The following is a 25,354-nucleotide window of genomic DNA, read 5'->3' on the forward strand; positions in this document are numbered from 1 at the left end:
TTTATATGGATGCATAATATCATTACCTTTCATTTGGTATATTTTTTTCATAAATTTAACCCTTAACCTGCCCACAAGGGGGGATTTAAAATGACAACTTTTTCACAAAAAATTAATTTTTTTAACTTAAATTTTGAAAATGTTCCGGAAGNTATAACTTTTTCAACTTAACTTTTGAAAATGTTCCGGAAAGTCTGACACTTTTATATATATCTTAAATTAAAGCTAATGTAATGTTCTTTATTATGCTAAAAAAAAATTTCGGACTTTATTTTATCTTCACGGTGAAAATGGCTACCCAATGATATTTTTGTGTGAAAATTTTCGATTTTGTATTTTACATTTTTAACTTTATTATGCTATAACTTTTTGAAAAATGTATGGATCAGTACAATTTTTTTATGAGGAGTAGTATTTATATACATCTTTCATTTGACATACTGNGAGTAGTATTCATATACATCTTTCATTTGACATACCGTTTTTTTTAAATCGGACCATTTTCCTATATACGAGGGGGGTTCAAATCTAAAAAATGCATGTAAAAAGTAGAACTTTTTCAACTTAAATTTTGAAAGTGTTCCGGAAAGTCTGACACTTTTATATATATCTTAAATTAAAGCTAATGTAATATACTTTATAATGGTAAAAAAAAATTTCGGACTTTATTTTATCTTCATGGTGAAAACAGACATTAAACTTAATAAAAAAAATACGATTTTTGTAAAAAAATTCTTTTTTATATTTTTAACTTTATAATGCTATAACTTTTTGAAAGATGTATGGATCAATATAATTTTTTTTTTATAGATGCATGATGTCTTTACCTATCATTTGGTATATATTTTTTTTATATCTGACCCTTTACCTGCCTACAGGGGGGGATTTAAAATGACAACTTTTTCACAAAAAATTAACTTTTTCAACTTAAATTTTGAAAGTGTTCCGGAAAGTCTGACACTTTTATATATATCTTAAATTAAAGCTAATGTAATTTACTTTATTATGCGAAAAAAAAATTTCGGACTTTATTTTATCTTCACGGTGAAAATGGCTACCGAATGCTATTATTGTGTGAAAATTCTCGATTTTATTTTTTACATTTTTAACTTTATAATGCTATGACATATTGAAAAGTGTATGGATCAACATTATTTTTTTATGAGAAATAATATTTTTTAATAATCCCTTTTTCATTCGACATACTTTATCTTAATTAGGATATTAATAATGAACTAGCAGATCATGTAGCTTTTGGAATAATCCACCAATTTTTTAAAATTAAACACTATCTAAAGATTTGCATCGAAGCGTTTTTTTTTTATAGTGATTTTAATCACTGTCAGATATCATTATACATGATCCATCTATGCCACGTCACCACTGTGCCGCGACCCCCCTGTGCTGGGTTTTTTTAACACAAGTCTAAATAATAGTCTTAAAGAGAAAAACTGATTATATTGAGTTCATCACTTTAAATATTGTATAAAATATTATGTACCATGATATGAATTAAAATACAAATAAGTCATAAAAAAGAACACTTCAAATGAAATCATTATTAGTTTCTTTCATTAGTGTTTTAGTTAGGTGTCTTTTATTTATTTAGCTGTCCATATCTTCCGTTAATATTTGTCATTTAATAAATTGTTTCATATATTTGTAAAATTAACCATATGACATTTTTAATAAGCATCAAGTAAAATTTATAATGGTAATGAGATCAGACACACACTTGAATAACTATGAGGTATACTGGTGACTTTTTCCTTTTAGCAGTTATCGATTTTATAAGTAATTAATTGAACAAATAATTTACTAATATAATAAAAAAATACCTTAATAATATTTTAAATTAAATTAATGCTATTTTTTTTTTTTGAGATTTAGGATTTATATAAATAAATTTGAAATAATTTAATCAAAAGGTTATTTAATCTAATGTTTTAACCAGGACTTGAAAACGTTTTATAGTGTCATAATTATAATGTCAAAAAACAATAAAACTGTAAAACAATAAATGTTAAATTTCGTTATCTTACAAAATTAAAAATATATCTTAGCATACTTATAGACAAAAGAAATGTGTAAATAAAATGAATGTTTAATTTTCTTAGAATATATGCAATAATATGTAAATATAATCATAAAGACAATGAGTTATCATGTCCTTGAAATTGACTTGAAAAAATAACTTAAATATTTATTTTATATCTATACAAATGGATAATAACCGTTGCTTATTATTTATATAACTTCAAGTTATATAAGTATATATTTCACCACCCGGATTTTAATTTTTGGTGTTGGCTGAATTATATGTGTGATTCAATTTATGTTCAAAGAAAGATTGATATGATGTTAATGGAGGAGAGGTGGGTGTATAGATTTTAGTGCTAACAAACTACTAAAAATGAATTGCAACACTTAGTTTATAACGTATAAAACAAGAACAAATGTATTGAAACAGAAAATTAAACTTAATATATAAAACGGTCTGAAGGGGGACACTTATAACTAATGCCATAATGGCGCAAACAAACAAGTAAATAATAATACATACACAAGCAATTAAAAAATGATAAGAATTATGTACTTATTAATTATTGTATTCTTAAGCAATTGCACAGACATCAAAATGCGATGACAATTATCAACACCAGTAGAGGGGGAAGTCATCATAAGTTGCGATGATAAAAAAATGCATAAAGATACACGTAATCATAAGAACGTTAATATCACGAAGTATAAGGGTGCAGACAAATCGCAGGGCGATTTTATTATACTTGCGTATTAGAGTACGCGTGAATCGCTTTGGTAATTGACTTTATAAAAAACAACTATGCGTGAAAAAGCAGTATAGAAAACTTTGGCAAGGACAAAAATAGTGACAACAACATACACACTGCGACTGAAAAGATCTATACGTCAATATCGTACAGCGGTCACGTACAGAATAGTAATATTTCATATGTAGTGATGAAAGACAAACGAGGTCTCTTCTTCCACTTTCTAGCGGCCGATGGTATTATTAAATACCATGATATTATTATGGTATTATTAATAAAAAAAATTAGTAACATGCCTTATAACTACGTATCAAACAATAAGTTATAAAGTTGACAGAAAGATAATAATATTTTGCAGACATCTTTATGATGACTTTTGTACAAAAAAGAAATGATTAAATGATTGATATTGTGTATTTTCAATAGTGAAGAAATTAGGAATTTGTTGGTAAGTTGGCTAAGTTAAAGTATATTCGAAAACATTAACACAGAATTTACTTATTAGCTATTGACAAAGTCATAGTAGTTTAATTTTAAGATATTTTGTAAAATATCATTTTTATACATACATATATATATATAAATTTTAGTTGGTTATAATACTTTTTTGTTAAGCTATTGTACTCTGGGCTTTTCTCGCGACCTTAAATATTTAATAAATATTATATATATTTAGTACCGCATTGAAATTTTAGTATTACTTTGACATTAATGAATATCTAAAATTACCATTATTAAAACAAATGCACCACACGAAGATCTTAAATTATTTAAAATTTACATGAAATCAACATTTTTCAAGTTTCAAACTTCATTGGTGTAGAAACGTCAAACGAAATATTAAGGAAGTGTTTTTATGACTAATGATCCAAAAGAAAATATTTCTTTGATGATTTTATTTGCATTAACATGAAACTTAATGATTATGAAAATAATTTACCATTTTAATCAGATCAAAAAAATGTGTAAAGATATTTTTAATTCAGGTTATTTTGTTTCTTTTATTATTAATAACGCTTATTTCTTAACATAAATAAGACAAAGTAAAATAAAACTTTTTAATTTTGTATACAATAATTTCTATAATTATTCAAATAAGTAGCAACCAAAATCAAAATAAATTAGTTAATTTACAATTAGTCATTAAATTTTAACATAAAACCTCCGGTCATCTATAATTACACAATATCACAATTACTATTATATTTCAATAATTATTTAGCACTCAATTATTTTTTTGAATAATTAAAATCTAAATAAATTTTTATTTCAACTTATGATGAAATTCATTAAAAAGTTATTTTTTATACTTATGTTTTTATGTAAAGCGAGGAAAAATCTCCTTTGAGATATGATTAAGAGATAACAATGAAAATATAATATATATTATCAAAATATTCGACAGTCGAAAACTATCGATTCATCGGTTGTTTTCTAATATATATCGACTGAAACGAATGTTTTTCGATATTATAGTTATCAAATATTTATCTAAGAAGAAGTAACCGATGGGAAAAATCATAGAGGAAAACCAAGATTGCAATGCATAAGTCAGATAATAGGATGTAATTTATAACAAGAGTTGAAGAAGAAGGCTAGTGACAGAGAAACATGGAAGTTACTGCAAATCCAATCATTAGATTCAATAATGCAGAGAAAGAAAGGTCATCAAACAATCGACACCAAACTACCGACTGTTGAACTGTTACCACAAATGATATGATATGACTAACCATTTATGCGATTTAAAACAACTAAATGAAATAATAAATATGTTATTTAATTGGAAATTTGCGTGACTGAACTTTTGACAATTGAACTATCAAGTAAAATATATAGTAGTTTTTATTCGAATGAAAACTACTACCGAATAATTCTTCCAATAATTCAATAGCTTAAAACTAGTCAGTATTGGATAATAGCAATCGATTGATTATTCAATAGTTTTTGAAAAATTATCGTATATATGTGGTAGTCAAAACTATTTGATAGTAGTCATCACTACTGGGCACTAAGTCTTATCAGGTGTTTTTCGTAATATATTCGTCATTACCACAACACTAGGCTACCCTGTTTGGGTCCATAATACTGGTACCTTATTTAACTTTTTCGTTTAAAATAATCAACATTTCTATTTATATATTATATTCATATTCTTAAAAGAACATAATCCTTTTCAAACAAAAAAATTTGAATAATTATTTAAGGGAAATAGTCAACAAACGCATACCGTTTAGTTATATTGTAATACACACGATTTCATCATAAATCAATTAATATTCACTTTCCGAGAAGAAATCTGTATATTATATTTATTATCTTTTAGCTTCTATGCGAAGCTGAGAAAGTTTTCCTATGATGTGTTTTTTTTTTTGTCTGTTACCACTTTTTCTCAGCTCTCACCGATCCGATTTCTTTCAACAATACGTCAAAAGATCACAAATCGTATCTATAATATCGTCAAAGATATTACCCTCAAAAATTGAAAAAAATTCCCTCATTCCCCATAAATGGAGGAAATCTCCAATAAAATTAAAAAATAAGTATATTTTTTTTATAAATCTGACCCTTTACCTGCTCACAGAGGGGGATTTAAAATGACAACTTTTTCACAAAAAGTTAACTTCTTCATACTTAACTTTTGAAAGTGTTCCGGAAATACTGACACTTTTATATATATCTTAAATTAAAGCTCTTGTGATATATTTTATTATGGAAAAAAAAAATTCGGACTTTATTTTGTTTTCATGGTGAAAACAGTCATCAAAGTTAATAAAAAAAAATATGATTTTTGTAAAAAAATTTCTTTTCATATTTTTAACATGTCCCTTTATATATATATATATATATACATTATAAATATATTACACTTATAAATCATAAAACTTGTAATCAGGATATAAATAAGAATATTGGAGATCATATAGTTTTTGGAATAATCCACCAATTTTTTAAAACTAAACACTATATACAGATTTGCATCGAAGCGTTTTTTATGATAGTGATTTTAATCACTGTTAGATATCATTATACTTGACTCAACTATGTTACATCTCCACTGTGCTGGGTTTTTACAATTGTTCTTATTTAATGAGGATGAATTACTTGCTGAGTTTTTGATTAGTGGAACAATATTTTGAATCGTATTTTCATCGTCGTCATGGGTATGAGTGGAATTTTCAGATTAATTTTATTTGTCCAACTCAATATTTTATTCTAATCTTAATAATTAAACGCATTGTATCAATCCTTATCTTAAGTATAAAAAAACATGATAATGTTATATAAAATGTCAAAATGATTTTTATACTATTCATCTGTAATAATTTCTATATTTTATGCTTACTTATCAATAAACAGTAATATTGTAAGAATGAGACAATGATGATTTTCGGAGATACAAAGTGTTATAAAAAGACAAAGCAAACCTTGACTCTGGTCTGTTCTTATCGTGCATTAGAAAACGTTACTCGAACATTGTGATCATCACTGTCGAAATTTTTACATATTAATAAAGTTGTGAAATAAATCGAATTATGTCATTTAATTTACCTATCATTAATTAATACTATTACTTAAGATGTTATAAGAACCAAAAACAATTATCAGGTAAGATTTTAAAATCAATAAGAGTCTATAGTTATGTTATTTTATGACCTACGAATCACACCCCGAATTAAAGTAACTCTCAATTTTATTCTACTCATCTTCGCTTTATTTTATTAATTTTCGAGTTACAATATTTTACTAGTTTTGTTATACAATGGAAAAATTTAAAGTAACGGCGCGATCTACTATTTGAGATATATTTTCCTGATGCCCTCACTCCATTTTAAAAATTTTGTTATCTGAAAACATGTTGGTCGATAGAGCTCACTGCTTGCCGAATATTTGCTCTTCTACGGAATTTCAATAGCAAAACTGAATCACATTACCCGTTCCCTCTGACCTGTTCATATCCAATTCATTTTATCTTAATAATACAGAACTTTTTAAAAGCATAAAATCTGTTTAATTTAGTAGTTACACAATATAAATTTTTTCTAAAGATATTATTATGAATTGTACTAAATATTATTGATTTTTTATGTATACTACTCAGTAAATATTTTTAATTGGAATTTGAATTAATTTTTTAAAGAATTATTACGTATGATTTTAACAGAGTTCATTACATATTATTTACAACTAAATGAAAAAATATACACCCATCCTCAGTTTATATCATATAAACATTTTTATACATTTTAATTTATACAATAAAACTTTCATAAAGTATTTTAATATTAACGCTAAAAGAAAATATCATCTCAAGGCTCTCAAAAATAAAATAGAAATTTCCCTCTTTATTTCTTGTTTTCGAGTTAAATATTCTAAAAGTTAAACACAAAAAATATTAGGGAAAGTAAAAATTTATATTGTATTTATATTATTACTTGGTATCTTTTTCAATTTACTTTAAATTTAGTTTTATAAAAATTTTATTTGAGTGGATAATATGTCATATTACTTATAACATAGAAAAGAATGTCTGTGTTATATGCGTAGTCTTAAAAGATTGCAACTCTATAGAGTTTATTATATTACATATTATTATTTTTTATAAATATTGTAAACGTCTTTCATATTTTTCAGCTAAAACCTTTGAGTGTACAAGATACGCGATTTCAATTTTTTTATTTAATTTGAGGTTGAACCATACTATTTTATACTGTAACATAATTTTATTTTTATTGCTTTAAACACATAATATTATTATAACTTTTTAATTATATTTTATTACTGTTATCATTTTTAAAAAATATCATACTTAAAACTGCACTATTTTTAGATATTAAAAATATGAATATTAATTCAATGAGTTATTTAGAAGTAAAACAAAGAAGTGTTATTAAATGACAAACAATCATCATTTTTTAATGATTTATAACTGTAAAACAAACAAAAAATTACATTGTATATTTTTTGACATAATGGCTTATTCGTAAGTTATTCAAATATTATTTTTACTTGTATATTTTGGGTATACAGTAAAAATTAATAATACTATCTCCTCATAATGAAGCTTTATTAATAGAACAACACTGTTCTCAAGATTGGTTTTACAGAGGATAGTTCCAGTACAAACCCAAATAATCCGTTTACTTAAAGGTTGAAGCTATCAACACCAGCAAGAAAGGAGTGCTGGTGCAAAGTTAGACTAATCAGTCTAAGACCTACTTGTGGCAAGTTGATTAGCTTATACCAGCAAACAAAATTAAAGTCCAAGTTTGACTTATCGGAATTCTTTGCCTTTGTGAAACCACTTCTTGGCCATAAAAAACACAACAAAAGATTAGTTTTTAACAAGGGTGTCTTAAAAATATTATTCGAAAAATACAATAAAAAATTATTAATGAACACAATTTTGTATTCTCAATAAAAAAACCACAAAATTCAATAACTTTCCATCAAAAGAACACAATACAAGTACCATTACAAAGTAATGTATTTTAACACAAATAAAAATAAAAATAAAACGTACGATAATCGTGTCAGAAAGTGGCAGCACCTTTAGTTGACGCTGACACTCCACTTCTCTACGACATTCATCTTTTTCGTTTTTACATACTAATGACATAATTAAAATTATTACAAAACTTCTATTACAAAGTTCGGTCATTTAGAATTATTTATAAATTAGCAATTCATATTTATGATATTTATTATTTTTCATTATAATAGTTCCGCGGATCACAGACCTTTGGTTCTGCATTTTTTTATTATGTCATATTAACTTTAACTCTAACCGATTTTATTTAAGTTTTTATTAAAATAATAAAAAAAACTAAGGTTTAAAATTTACAATGTATATGTTGAATAAATCTACTAAATAGGTCTTATTAAAATTAGAAAATAAATCTATAAGGGATATTTTTATTAATGATTTTTAGTAAAGTCTATCAAGAACCAGCTTTTATTTAATATAAATACGTTCTATATTTTGTATTAGCTACTTGAATTTAAGTTATACGTATGTAAATAAAATATGGTAATAAAAAAAAAAGCTGTTATTATTTAATATTCTTTCAATTCATATATGAATATATTAATACTATAAAATAATGACATTTTTTTTATTTTATCAAGATAATTGAAAAATGTTTAAATTAAATACAAAAAAAAAGAAATAACAAAAAAATTGTCGAAAGGGTGTGAAGAAAACACAATTTTGCATGCCATAGACAAACATAGCTTTTAAGAGAGGGCTCAAATATATATAAATATACTTAAAAAATAATCATAAACAAAGTATTAACTGAAACCAAAGAATCAAGCAAATACAATGTATACATTAGGGAAAATAATAATTAAATAATATTACATATATATATATATTAATTTATTAATTAAAGTGATTCTGTTAAAATTGAAACTTTAACTTCTATTTATTGCACTCCACTATCTTTATTTTTCGTTTTCCTTTTCTTCGTACTCGAACACCGGAGGGTTTTACTGTCACTAAAACGTAACTTCAATGTCTTCCCTCCAAATTGGATTTTTAATAGTTATATTACCTTTGGCGTTTCGCCGAGAACTACGGCCGTTTTATCCCTTTGATGACAGTAGAAATGAAAGCAAATTTAAAAATTAATTTTCTTTGAAAATATAATGACTTGTAGTAAACGACTTTGTTATTATATTGATACCGTTAAACGGACACAATATTAAGAGACACATAAATGAATGCTTTTATTATAATTTTATCATTTCAAGGTTTTCTAACACCAATATTTTTTCTCTTTGCATTTTGATTGTTCATGTCTTTATTAAACTTAGAGTGTAAACAATTTTTATTGAACACCAGCAAATTCATTTAGAAATTACTGTGAATGTTATTCAAGTATCACTTTATTTTAATAGTAAAAAAATTTAATGAAAAAAAAAAAATGTTTTATATTATCATTCGTTTAAATTTATATTAAAAGTCTTCTCTTGTTTCTGGGCAAATCAAAAATAATTTAGGGGGTTATTACCTTTTTTTTTTAGCAACATTTTTTGACTCTAAATTGCTTTTTAAGAAAACTCGAATGACCCAAAAAAAGGCCATTATGACTAAAAATCTAAACTACGCAAGTCGTTTGTAAATGGAAGGATGTTACAACCTTTTATCCCTCCCCTGTTACGACACTGGGCCAAACTGTACATGTACGTCATCATTTCATAAGTTCTATATAATTTTAACTGAAAATTGGAATTAAAATAAGGTGCCCTCGAGCATAACACATTTATTATGAAATGTATTGCACATTGAGGAGTTACTTAAAAATGTATAATTTAATTTGTTAGAATACTGAAATATATGGTATAAAAAAATTTCTTGTATTTTAAAAAATATATCTGATGTTCTTGACTTGATATATTGTTTGTTTTTAATTCATTGACATTTTGTTTGAACATTTTAAAAGATTTACGCAGTAATTTCAACGTAGATAACTATGCTGAGACTGAAAAACGATTTTAGTTGGTGTTTAGGTTATCTAAAAGAAAAATGCATTGGGAGTATACTACACTGCTGGAGTTGCAAAAGTGATCAGCAAATATAGAAGAAGATTGTGTTGGCTTATGTATAACCCACGTTTAAGGTACGCTTTTTTGGAGGACTAAAGTGTTAAAAGAAGGGTGACAATATACCTACAGAATTTATGTGCTGCTGGCAAAACACATAAATCTGCTTTGCGATAAAAACAGTTGTAAGAGAAGAGTACACATAGTTTCTAAACTGTAATTAAATCTTTTTTTGGTGGTAATGTATTTATACTAATTATAACTAAATAAGTATCATTCTAATTTTTTAAAAGAAAAAACATTATAATCAATAATAGATATTTTCCATAAAATAATGTTATTTTAGTAGTTTAGTATTAGAGTAGTCTACAAGGGTGGCATAATATTAATGCCCCCTCAAATTAGAATTTCCCATAATTGGTAGTATTTATAAAAGACGCTGTCACTTTAAGAGAAATGTCTCACCCTCCCAAAAAGGTTTTTAAGATCCGGTAGTTTTAGTAGCTAATTCATATTTTTTGTATTCTAAATAAAAATACATTTAAAATAGTTAAATAAATTGTATAATTTTGATGGAATTTAATATCATAAACCTAATAATAAAACTTTTTTTTTGCATTTTTTTTTTATAAAGCTTATAAAGGGCCATTAAAAAAAATATTTTAAACTCTTTGTATAACCGTAAAAATAAAAATAAAATTACCGTAATTTGGTCACTTTTAAATTTATCACTTAAAATTCAGATATCTTAATTAAACGAAATTGGAGATATAGGCTACTTCAAATGAAAGTAACCAATTATCCAATTTTAACCAAATATATTTATGACGACCAACTTAAGTCCATTTTACGGTTTTTATACATATTTTTTTATTGGCAATCTTTCGATTGTATTTACACCAAAGGACTTTTTTACGGGGGTTAATATTTTTAGTCTTTGAACAACAAATATGTTTTTTTAGAGAATTCTCGATATTTTTGTTATTATGCTATTATCAACCAAACAAAAGATTATTTTTTTTTCATAAAATATGCCCAATAATTTAAATAATTTTTAATTTTTATTAAATAGTGTCAAAAAATAATTTAAATATTTTTTTTCTTAAAGTATTTTCTAATAATAATCTATAGAAGGATATTATCAAGTATCTTCTTAGAGTATTGTTATGTTACATAATTTAGTTGTAAATTCTTTATGTTTCGTTCTACTAATTGTATATTTTATAAAATTTTATATATTATTTTTCCTAGAATTCAATTAACTTGATGAAAAATTGAGGGACAAGCTACAATAACTTGACAACTCTGCTTTTGAAAAAATTTTGTAACAAGCTAAAAACTAATTTGTTTTATATTTAAACGAAATAAAAAAAGGACTTGACTTTTTCGATTTATTTTTGCTATATTTTTTTGTTTTATTCAATATCAAATTATCAAACAAATCTGTTTGTTTTGCTAGTACATAATGTAGTTTCTGTCATATAATGTTTTGTCAAAAAGTCAAAACTGTCCAATAAAGTGGTGTTATTTGGTCGTTGTACCAAATCATTCGTACACTACAAACATTTCAAAAGCTGATGATTTTTTGTTTTCTTAATATTTGTTAAAAGTGTCATAAAGAGAATTTTTTTATTATTTAAATGATACCTTATGAATCGTAACTCATAGCGTGACGTTAGAATTTTTATTGTTCGAGTATCGTGTTTACAACTTCTTAGGAAGGAACATTATTTCAGTGCTTTATGTGTTAAAGTCACAAATTTACGAGGGGACATATTACAACTTCTTTGTAAAATAAGTTAATGACACACTGAAATGTTCAACTTTTCAGTTTGTTTATGACTTAAATAACGTTTGTATAAATAGTTATGTAATCAATAAAAACTCTTTTTAAACTATTAACTTAAATATAATTTTTGGTTTCTACTATTGTTTAATTATAAGATGCTATGTTTGATATAAAATAAAAACGATAATTATAATTTCTAAATTAAATCGCAAATACATTATATATTTTTTTATGTAGAACGTACCACATAATTTGGCTAAAACTAGTGTTTATTCAATAGGATATGTATCATAAGATAAGATACGCTTATGTAAATAAAGTTCATGATTTCACTGTCAAATGGAATTTTTAAAACTCCTGTAAATGTCTATACACAAGTAATAACACTCTTTTTTTAATTGGAAAATTTTTGGAAAAATTTTCGTTGTATTGCCTGTAGCAAATAAAACTAAAATGTATGCGGAGTGAATAAATGAAAAAATAATTACAATGATTAATAAACTGTTTCATTAAACTTGTCGTAGAAGTTAATTGTCATTTTAATGAAATTATCTACTAATTTTTGAGAAATGTAAACTTTTCTCTCTGATATAAAATATTGATTTAGTGACTTATGGTGATTTAGTACTTATTTTTAAAAATGGCTTTTACGCTTTAAGGCTATAATAATAGTATAAATATAATAATTTAAAAATTTATTTAAAAAAATTTAAATTAATAATATTTTAGAAATTAGTTAAAAATAAACTGAAATTTACCATTTTTGTAAAGCAGATTTTAAACATTAGTTATGTTGCATAATTTATAATTAATGCTTTGTAGTTAATTTTGTACAGTATTTTAAGGTTTCTGAAAATTAAAATTTTTAAATATATTTATATGTTTATATATGATATTAAATTTTAGTATTTATTATTAAGAAAAAGATAGAAAGAAAGCTATCTTTTTTGACTAAATATTTGTTATAGATACCTTTTTTTTTCATAAAAATTATTATCACTTGATTAAGTACTTAATTGAAAATAAAAACGTATACAGTAATAATATATTTTTAGTAAGAAGATTTGTAGAAAAAAAATAAGGTCACTTTGGTATTAATTTATCATGAATTAAGGTAAATAGAAAATAATCATAATTAAATTCTATTTTTTATTTATTTAATATCTGTCCAAAAATTTAAAATAATATATATTTTTTTTCAATTTATTATACATATTGTCCACTTAAATTATCACTAAGTGTTTTGTCACTAATATTTTAATTAAAAATGTTACGACTCATTCAATTATTCAATGTTCAATATTGTGCATAAAAATAAAAAAAAATCTAGCCAAGATATAAAATTTCATAAAATAGTATTTAGGTTTAGATAAAAATAATCTTATAATTTTTCTCCGGATAAAGATTATAATAATATTATTTTAATCTAGCTTATATGATAATAAATTGAATATTTGTTAAGTATATTTATTACATAATAATAATATAAATAAATATCAATTAGGAAAACACTAATAATTTTATAATTAGTAATTACAAAAATATTTTATTTGAAATTTTAGACATTTTGTAAAACAAAAGTTAATAAAATGTTTCCAATTACTTAATAATATGGGTGCCTTCAAAGTAACAGTTCCAAGGGATATTGTATAAATAACTTGCTTCATTATATTTATGTCAGTTTTTTGGTTACTTAAAGCTGTCAACATTTTTTAGAAAATATGACAAAAAATGACTACCTATTTCAAAATTTCAAAAAAAAAATGTTTTTCAGTTCTTTATTAAAGAAAAATTATAAAGAATATACTTTCAACATAGTTCAAAATTGTAAAAATGATTAAAAAAAATAGTAACGCTAAGTATTTACTGGATCAAAAATTATTTGATTTGTCAAATCGTTATGAACCTTGTAAAGTATATTATATTTATCTTTAATTTAAATACATGTATTACGTACATGATAATGTTATTCTGAAATTGGAATTTCTATTAGCTATTAATATTAACGAAACAAATTTAAAATACATCAATATTGTTTAAATATTCTCGATATAGCTACTGAGGAAATTTAATCAACTAATTGCCAACATAATACTACCTACGTCCATCGTATTCAAATAGGTTTCAACAATATTAACGAGCCACAAAAAGTTTAAACTCAGGGTTATTTGGTACTCTGTATAAACCACATATTTTGTGTGCTAAAAGACTAGTTTTCAAATTATTTGTATGGTGTAAAAACTAAAGTTCGAATGACGTAAATCAATGATAGATAACTTCCTAGCATGTATATGTAGAAACTATTTTTTAATTAACTTATTTTATTATGAAACTTCTGGAACATAATCAGTTAAAGTAACATTTAGGAAAAAATACTTAGATTTAATAACTAAGATAATATAATTATACTTCAAAATTCATATATATTATCATTCTATTGGATGATTTACATTATACAGAATTTTTTTTAAATATTTTGCTATTTAATAAAAATATTACTTTCTTATATAAAATAACAATTTTTTTAACTTAAAATTTTGAGTTCACTTGCTTTTGATACCCTAAAGTACATTTACCAAAACAACATTATAGTCTATATTTTTGGTACAATCTTAGGTATTTTTTCTAAACTATCATTAAAATGGTCAATATCCTATATTTTTTAGTTTTGAAGTATTCGTTTAATTCTAAAAATTCTAAAATATTACAGGGTGATTATGTCAGTGAATGAACAGCTAAGAGGTTTTCGTCTTTTAAAGTTCTTTATTAATTTATATTTTGACATTATACTCATTAAACTTAGTAAGTTACTTGTTCTTTGAAAATTTGTTTATAGTTATAATGTAAAAATAGTTATAATTAATTAACACGAAAATGTTAAATAATAATTTTATGATGATATTTCCAGTGAATGCACAGTAATAGCATTGTATCAATAATTGTGATAATACAGTAGGACTTAATTTAGATATTTTCTATGTAGTAAAAACTACTAAAGATAACTTGCTATAATCAGATTAGAAAATTTTTCAGTTTAAAACTTAGTGGTGTTCGTTTACTGGCAGTGTTCATTAACTGGTGATGTCACCCTACTTATGAAATTATAAAAATAGTATGATAGAACAATTCCTTTATAGATATTTAAACTTAGTTATTTAACTCGCAAACATGGGCCAACAGAGAAATCCAAATAGTAGATATAATATTTATGAGCCCAGAACTATAACAATTTTTTGGGGTGATGACACCCCAAAAAAGTGTCAAATTCGTATACTTATTGATCATAAAAAACAATTTTAACATGTTGGTTAATTGACGATTGGGATTTAAATGGACAAAGTTGCCGAATATAATAATTCAAATTGTTACCTGGTGAAGGGTTCACCCAAGATCTTGCCCTATTTATAAGTACTTAAAAAAAAATTGATGCCTTGTTTATATTATATATATATAGTAAAATTTAGTTATTTATGCTATGATATCTATGGTAATAAACAGCTATTTTATTGCATTATTTTTTTATTGTACATCATTTTCTCATTATTTATCTAATTTAAGAGACAGTATAATAGTAAAGAAAATATTTATGAATAAGTTTTATATTGAATTGGCAACTAATAACGCATTTTTTTCCGACTAAAGTACTCCCTACTGGGTAATAACACGTTTAAATTGAATCTATTATTTAAATTATTGTCTAGACATAAAAAATGTAGCAGATATTCAAGAGTATTCTATACTTTCTGTTTTGTTATTTTTATTTTATCACTCTAAAAGTATTAAACGTAATTATAATTTTGTCATTCTATATATTTTTTTTTCAAATTTAGAACTATGCGCAATATAAAAATAAAATTACATTAATCATATTTCTTAGTTTTCATGGATTTTTTTAACTTTAAGAGATATTTCTATTCAAGTTATTTTCACTATTTTGACTTCTAAAGTTATAAGTTCTACAAAAATAATGATCATACGATAAGTAAAATTCGGGAATGTTATAATTTTAATTTAATTAAGTAAAAGTTTAATGTAATAAGTCATTTGGCAAATGACTTATTAAATTTCAAATAAAGATATATTTTAACGATCATCACTTTAATCTTATGTATTGAATTAAAACCAATTTAAATTATTGAACAAATGTTGTAACTTATAAAAAGTAATAAAAATACCGGAGACAACCTTTTATTTGTAAAATGTGATGAGTTTTCATTTATTTATAACAATTTTTATTTCCTTTAACGGCTATATAAAGTGATTTACAATAGAATCGAACAAGCTTACTCGTAAATCGGCTACCAAGATTTAAATATTTCAGCAATATTAAAGAAAATTTACAGTGCCATTCCGAAAAAAATAGTAATTTAGAAACCTCTAGTAACGACTTTCTATAATAAATAATTATTCAATTATTTCAGTTTTCCGGATGGTAAGTATATAAGCTGTTCAATGTTATTTTCGACCCTCACTGAGAAATATAAATAAAATAAACAAATAGAAATATATATGTATATGAATATAAATTCAGGAGAGTCATAAATTAACCAGATAAAGTAAAAAGAGAACAAGGCCGACCAAAAAAAAAAACCTTGCGAGAGCCACAAAGCCACCCGTTAAAAAGGACTTCAAAACCTCTAAATAACAAGCAAAAACCCTTAATTCTGCTTACTTCCAACGACATTTATACGTTTACGAGGTTTGCTAAAAAATATGGTTACTTATCACCCAAAGAAAACAATACAAAGCCTTCTTTATATAGAATAATGAAATATTTTGTATAGTCACTAAACTTATTAACTAGAAAAAATTATTTATAATGTATAATAATTATTTGTTATTTTTATAAATAATTTTATATTTTATGTTATTATTATTGTACGATAACATTATGATGTGTTTTTAGTGTTTTATTTTCGAGCTTAACATTTTCTATAAATCAATAATAATTAAACTGAGGTGTTTTATCAGTAAGACTTTTTAACTAACTGAGATGTTTGCTCAAATCACAAACGTCATTCAATAAATCTTAGCAGCCCTTCACTGAAATCATCGTGTTTGTCAACTTAATGATTTTAGCATTCAGTATTTACACCTATTCCGCCATCAAGTTTACAGACGCAATACATGTTTATATAAAGTTGTACACTTACTATTAAATTATTTGTTTTCATCACTCTTCTACCACAACTACTTTCGTTTTACAATGTACTGACAACGGGTAACATCTCCCAAGAAAGACATAATGAAATCAACTGCAAAAACAATTATGACATCATTGCCAACGGCATAATTTCTCGAATAATCATTTTCTATACGACTCGAAATAATTGTAGAACATTTACCACAAGAAAGATTAAGTGATTTTCCTTGAAATTTGTCATTATTATTTAAATGTACAGATTATACCTTAGAATAAACTTAATATTACAATAACTGTAGAATGTCGGAATAGTCAATTTAAAACTAAGTAAATGTATAAAAAGTAACTCACTGGGAACATTCCAGTAAGTGCGAAAATGATTGGTAGCGTAATAAGACGTGAATGACTTCTATTGTAGTTTTCTTCATATGAAATGAAGTTTTGCCGTGCAGTTTATTTTCTAAATTGATACTTACATTGACAATATGAAGTGTTTCATAACGTTCAAGTATAAAACGTTTTTTAAATATATAAATATATAATATACACATACAACTATGTAATTTTTTTAAATTAGACACTTGATTTCACTTAAAAAAATAATTATGATAAGAAAATTCACTTTGGTATATTTTTGTTTCATATGTTTCTCATTTCATCAATTATTCAATAGTTTTTTTAATTTATCCCTTGTACCTTATAAGGGTGACAACTTTATTATTTTAATCAAAAACATACATGTTTAATTAGATTTTGATATAAAAAATGATATAATTAAGAAAATAACTGATAGTTAACATTTTTTGAACTATTACATTGCAAGTTATTAACATTTTTAAATATAGAGTGGAGAATTTTTTGGGTGGCAGAATAATACGCAATAATATATCTCACAACTTTCCTACATATACTCTGTATATATAGAAAAAATACAATTTTATTGTATTGTCGTACATGAGCTGCATGTACTGTTACAATAAAATAATTAAAAACTATGTACATTAAAATTTAATTAAAACATTTTTTTATTGATAACTTTTTTTTCTGATAATTGCACTTCATTATAAAATTACGAACAAGCTGATAAATAACTGAAAATCACATATCACATAATATTTATCTTGTAAATAGTTGATTTTGTTTAAGTATAAAACCGATATATTGATATAAATTTGTTAAAAAAAACTTATGTATAATACATTTCCAAAAGAGAATAAAATATTTATTCTGATTTTAAACTTAAGCTGTAGTGTTACGCAACAGCTTTATTGCCGTTTTTCAGTTACATAAAAGTCCGTTTCATAGATTTAAATTTCATTTCAAAAGATTATATTATAATTATTTTTATTTATAAGATTAATAATAACACTAGTAAATTTATTTTATTCAACATATCAGGTCAGCAATTTGTAATTTCCTGTATTCTTAAATTCTACGCTTAGCAACACTAAGACAACAATCTAACTAAAAAGTGTTAGGTAGATGCCACATAATTTATTCTTCTTTTTTTGTCATCTAGTGATCGCAATAATTATGATGCCCATTAGATTGCCATCAGATTATTCACAGCTTCATTGGATTAGTTTTCTTTATTTGATTCGTAATCTTATAAATTTAATATATTATTACTCTTTCAACGGTGGACTTAACTATAACAATATACTGTTATCAACCGTAATCAAACATTTATATATTAAATTTTCATTGATTAATAGAGTTAGTTAATCTTCAAGGCCTGTAATTATTATTCAAAACAATAAATGCTATTTCTAAAAAATATTTATAAATAACATGTTTTTATGTTTATAATTAATTACATACATATTGAAATAACTTCTAAGACTTTAAAAATACCAAAGGTACCTTTTAACACATTCACATCAAATAATATAACAGATATAATTTTAACGAAAACTGAAGACAGATTCTCTAGTATTCCAATAACTATATTTATTATTCATTTGTTTAATGGTCATAAATTTAACCCAACCAAAATTTTATTACTCATAATAATTACAATATTTATCATACAGAGTTTAATGCAGTACTTTAGTTAGCGGCTATTTATTAAAAAACTAGCACAAAATAACATTTTCAACGCTATTCAAAATAACCTTCTAATATCCTTGGTTGTTACGGGATAATATGGTGTAATTAAGCTAATGCAATACATAACAAAACATTTAATTTTAAGTAATCACTCCCATAACGTAAAATTATTTACGACTAATACAGTTTAGTAGTTTAATATTTAGCAACTCACTTGATGAATCAAACATTTTTTTTGCAAACACTTAAAATTATGTTTAAAATAAATTAATTCCAGTATGCTGAAAAATGTAAATGAAAAAATCACTTACACGTGAAATAGAATACGCAGTTATTTTTCAAATAAAAGCGTTATCGTGTAGAATAATGGAAGTTTATGGCTATGTGACCTTAGGTCTGCTGGAGAAGCTTTCCTAATCTCTACATTGTGATGCAGCCGTTTCATGTTGCTTTTCTCTGTACGCATCCGCAAAAAGTCGACCGGGTAATTAAATTACCGCCAAAAAGCCTGCAGTCATTATCTTTAATTTTGTCTGATACGCGACCAAAGAGAAAATGGCTTCATCTAAAATACCGCCGGCGTCTGCACATTTATGTATATACCTTTAACGGAAAAAAAAAAAATTTCTGTAATCTAAATGCTCAAGACGCCATGCATAATGTGTTGGAAATTTATCAGAATAATCAGTGCTTGTTTAAACACAAACGGCAATGATTCGTACATATTGAACAATAGACGTAATCTGTCCAATTAAAACTGTCAGAGGCCACGGGATCGTTTTAAATGTGTAATTGCTACTAACGAACCTCCATTTCACGAGATTCATTTGTCAGTACAATAATTATAATTATCCGATTTCCATACACGCGCATCGCCAAGAAATTTCTAGAGTAAATTTTCTTTAAGTATAGTCAGCATATTTCGTTGTGCTTTCATTAAATAATCAATGCTAGGCTTTATTATACAAACAACTCGAAAGGTATTCAATGAAGATTGCATATAATTAAACATTAACAGAGTGAGATCGACAGACTTCATGCTAAGTAAAAGCACTGACGTTTAATATGTGGTTAGCATAATGGTTTTTTTATAGAATGGTATGAATTCTTAAGACTTGCTCGTAGAAACTTACCTCCAAATAATTACCCATATTGGATGAATAATATTTTAATTGCTATGTTTTTAATAAAAAAAAACATAGTTTTTATAATTTCAACCTCGCTTTTAGATAATTGAACAGACAACAGAAAAATAAACTTTTTAAGAATATTATTTTATTTAAATTTATTTTTCTTATCGGTAACATAAAACAAAAAATTGACTTTATATATTTAGAAACCTAATAGATTGAATCTAAGAATAAATTTAACAATTTCTTCATTCGTTAATGACTGTATGTTTTCGGTTGTCCTCTAATAATATTTATCTATTACACTTTTATTGTTTAACTAAATTATCGATTGCAACTTGATGTTTGTATATGCGGGTCGTAGCATGATTAGCTGTGTATGTCTTCTACATATTCAACAAATACGGTTTCAATGGGTTTTTGGCGATTTTCTTTATCTACGTATTGATGTTGATTTATTTTGGCAAACAAAAAAGATGTGCATCGTGTCTAAGGTTCGAAATGTTATTTTAATCGAGCATACGCGGGAAATAATGGGTCGTGAACAGCAGGGTGCAGATTGGGATCCAGTATATAGAAAGAGTGAGACGGGAAAAAACGACACTCTGTCAATGATAGTGCGGGGAAGATTGATTACATGAAAATTGCTACAAAGAGGGTTCTTGTTGTTGCTTTGCTTATATTATGTACAACACAGTCTAGTGAAGCTTTTATAAACTCAAAAGTAATTTGGTTATATGCCGGATACCATCACAATTCTGTCATAATCCTACACTGTTTTAACGCACAAAGTTCATTAAAATAATACCTAATAGTTTGTTGAAATGATTCTACACAAATCCATTTTCAGTGATCAATTTTAAAAATAAATGTGTTACATAATGACCATAGTGATACTTATTGTTGAAAATCGACAAATGTTCAACAATTCGTTTTAAAAATAATATCCATATGTATTATATTTTTAATTATTACTTTTTGAGTAAATAACGTTTAAACAATTTTATGTTATAATTTTCCGGTGAATTTATCGTGGAAAATTACTCGGACACTGGTAATGTTTCAATGTTATTTGATCGAAAAATATTATAAAATTGAAATCAAATGCCTTACGTCTAAGTATATTAGACATTAATTAATAAATGTTATTAAAAAATCGAGTTGTGCGGTAAAATTTCAATTGGTATTCGTACGGGCTCGTCTACGTCAGAATCCAAAGATAAAACGTTTAATTGGCACGATAATTATTTGGTTCATAAATTGTCTGCTGCTGCTGCTAACGTTTGCTACAAACGCGGCAATTAAACGTTTAAACTTTATTTGATGTCAAAACTGTTGAGGTTATAAACGTGCGTACGTATAGAGACCGCCGACATTCTTCAGAAAACGGTTTTTTTACGAGTGTCGGAATTGGCCTTAACTATGTCCCGCAGACAAATTGATAGGGCAATAAATAAGATCCTCTCCGCGGCCGTCGTTTGACGGTTATGGCGGTGCCTTAGATGTGTGAGTGCGTGTTACGCTGTGACGGTGCTAGCAAATATTGTCATCGCAATATCGGGCGTGGCCCTTTGCGCAATATAAAAGCCATCTATTCCGGTTTATTAACCGCCCGGCGAATCCAGCGAACCGGCACAACCGGAACACGCAGATTTCCACTGGCAATTTGCCACGTTGCCCACACCATTACGATCTCACTGACATTTCAAAGTCAGGAAATGGATGCCGTCACAAACATATAATTTTGTAAATTTCGTCTTATATTTGGTTAGTACCGGGCGCTGTTATTAATATCCACACACGGCTATTGCACACTGCTTTACCACACGGTTAGATACAAACTTTTTTTAAGTAAACATCTTTATTGTTTTTGCAATCGGCCGATTTCGGTACGTTTTTCTGTGTGCTTTCTAACGTGCAAGTTTAAGTAACGGTTAATTAAAATTCAACGGCTTTTTGGTTTCTTTTAATAACTTCCAACACATTTGATAAAACTGCGGAGAATCGTTAATAATACCATTTTGTATTTAATTAAATTATGAATTTTATTATACCTTTGACAAAAAATAACATTTAGCATTCAAATAGAAATATTAAATCAACAATGTCAAGTATACAGTTTTCTCACTGTAGTTGTACGTATTAGAGGCGTCGATGAAAATCGCGGGGTTCTAAAATTTTTTCTAATTAAAAAATGGAATTTTTTCATTTTGTAATTTATTTGGTTTTTTCGGGATTTTATATACCCTCACGCCTATCTCTAATTGTAAAAGAAATCTAAGCGTCTCAAAAAATTATTCATATTTTTAAGCACTTTTATTATAATAAAACAACTTAAAATGGCATCCAATGCGATCATCATTGTAATGACTATTATATTTGAATATTCGTGGCTAATATTTATTCACTAAAATTGTCAAATTTAGTTTTGAGCAATTATTTTGTGTAATGGTTTTTATAAGAAAGTAAATCATAGCGACAATTTTCTAAGAGAAATGCGTTTAATTAATAACACCCCTGTGTGTAATGATAAAAGAAATAATTTATGTCTCTGTTTAATACGTGTGGTAGTGGGATTTGTCTCGGGGTGAGGAGTTGTTATGATCCCAGCCACGGGTTGTATAAAAGCCCTAGAGCAGAGAAAGGTGATGATGAAAAAGAGATGGGATTAATAAGCCTTGCCAAGGAGAAGTTTTGATTTATTATTTTGTCAGAAGAGCAGAAGACGGAGAAGTAGATCGGACCAGCTTAGATGGTGGTAAAAGTAAAGATAGTACAGATTTTTTTTATATTAAAATTGGCATGAACACCGTCATCTTGGAAAAAATAGGAAACGATTTTTAAAGCTTAAAGAATACATTTAATTTAAATAAAAAATATGTACTTTTTAAAATATCACTATAGTCCTATAAATAATACATTATTTATAACGAACGTGTAATTTAATGTCTTAAATTATATATGCATTAGTATTAATAAATTATGTACAATTATTTTTACAACAAAAATTTCAAAAATGTATAATTTATCATATTATGTTATGTATGAATAAAACTAAAATTTGTATAATTAGACACTATTATATTATTTATATAAAATATATATATATATATATATATCATAATTATGTGCTAATATTAATTCTAAAATATTTTTATTTATTTCTGTTGCAAACAGGTACAGTATTTAGTCATGTTCTCATTTTTCCAATGGAAAATAAATTACGCTTCTTTCAAAATTTTTATTTATATGTATACCGAGTGGAACAGATTTAACTGACAACTCATTTAACTTATGATCTACATAAAATGTTATACTTTTTTTTTTATTAATTAATTTTTACAATTTAAAAATATATTTAAAATATTTTTTATGCTATTTTTTGCAATTACAAAAAATATTTTAAAAATTAATTTTTTTAAGTTTTGTAGGTAGCCGTTTTATAGATAAGTTTAAAAAAAAAAATTGTGATACCAATATCTCTTATTTTAATTCAGTAGTTACGCTTAAACAGCATTTTGAAGTTTGTTAAATATTTATTTTTTTACAATTTTCCTATGATATCAAATGTTAGTACACAATTTCTTTTACATGGATAATAATAACGTTTTACGCGCTAATACAGAAATGATTATCTCTAATTTTTAAAAACACTCACATATTATCGTTTTATATGTGAAATCTTATAGCATTTAATATTCTATGAGTTATTAAATAATTTTTTTTAACAAAATGGACACATTTTTTTTTGAAGAGTTGTCTAGTTAAAATGTAATATAATTTTTTAAAAATACTATATACAGATTGTATCTCACGAGTAAATAATAATATAAATTCATTTCATATAATATTTGTATAATTCTTTCAATAGTTAATATTTATAGTTTACTAGAAAAAGTAATGTTATAATTTGAAAATTACAGTAAAAATTTATCATTTTATTGTTTGCCTCGAGAAGTAATTTGTCGTCAATTGCATTTAATTTATTCTTATTTCTTGTAGCTACACATATATCTTGATTTATCAGTTAATAATTACTTTTTAGAATCATAACTCTTAATTTAAAGAGGTGTCATCGTTATTTTTTTTATATGGCAACATCCATATTTAACAAGCTTATAATATAAATAATGATCCAGTTAAGAAAATGACTGATCTAAAACAACTTTTGTACAATTATTTCAGTAATAATTTAAAGGAATGATTAGAGGTGAGGAATGGGTTATTTTTATACTCTTCGTCTCGCCTTGGTATAAAAATGAAAATAACTTCCAAAGTACTGGTCCAAAAGTTGTTATCGACCAGTAAATTTCTTAATTAGATTATTATCTATTTTATAAGCTAGTTACATACGAATGTTACTATTTAATTTAATAAAGTTGACAGCCCTTCAAGTGTCATAAGGGTTGATTCTAAAGAGTAATTACTAGCTGATAAATCAAGAAACATGTGTAACTAAAAACAATGTATACATTTTTTTATCAATATTGTACTTATTTTGAGAGTAATTGAGTGATTTATGAGTAACCGATCGCTCTCTATAATACTATGGTTCATAAAAGTAATTTAAATTTGAACTTATTAATTTTATGGTAAAATCAATATTTAATGAACAACGGGGATACTATTCTTAATAAATTACTATGCGTAGAGTATATATTGTATATTTTGTGAAATGTCAAGCAATGTTATATTTTATAAACTGAAAATCAGTAAAATACTTAAATATTTTTTCTTTCGGAACAAATTAATTTTGACATGTAATCTTGACAAAAGATTACGAGCGTGTTATTTCTCCATAAAACGTCTGACGAGTACTGACAGAGATTATATCAAGAACTCGTGTACGAACTCCCAATGATTTATAACCGCTATATTTTTGTAGTGACCACAACATACACCGATT

This window comes from Daktulosphaira vitifoliae, unplaced genomic scaffold, assembly GCF_025091365.1.
Source record: "Daktulosphaira vitifoliae isolate Bord-2020 unplaced genomic scaffold, ASM2509136v1 Scaffold_1, whole genome shotgun sequence".
Classification (NCBI taxonomy): Eukaryota; Metazoa; Arthropoda; class Insecta; order Hemiptera; family Phylloxeridae; genus Daktulosphaira; species Daktulosphaira vitifoliae.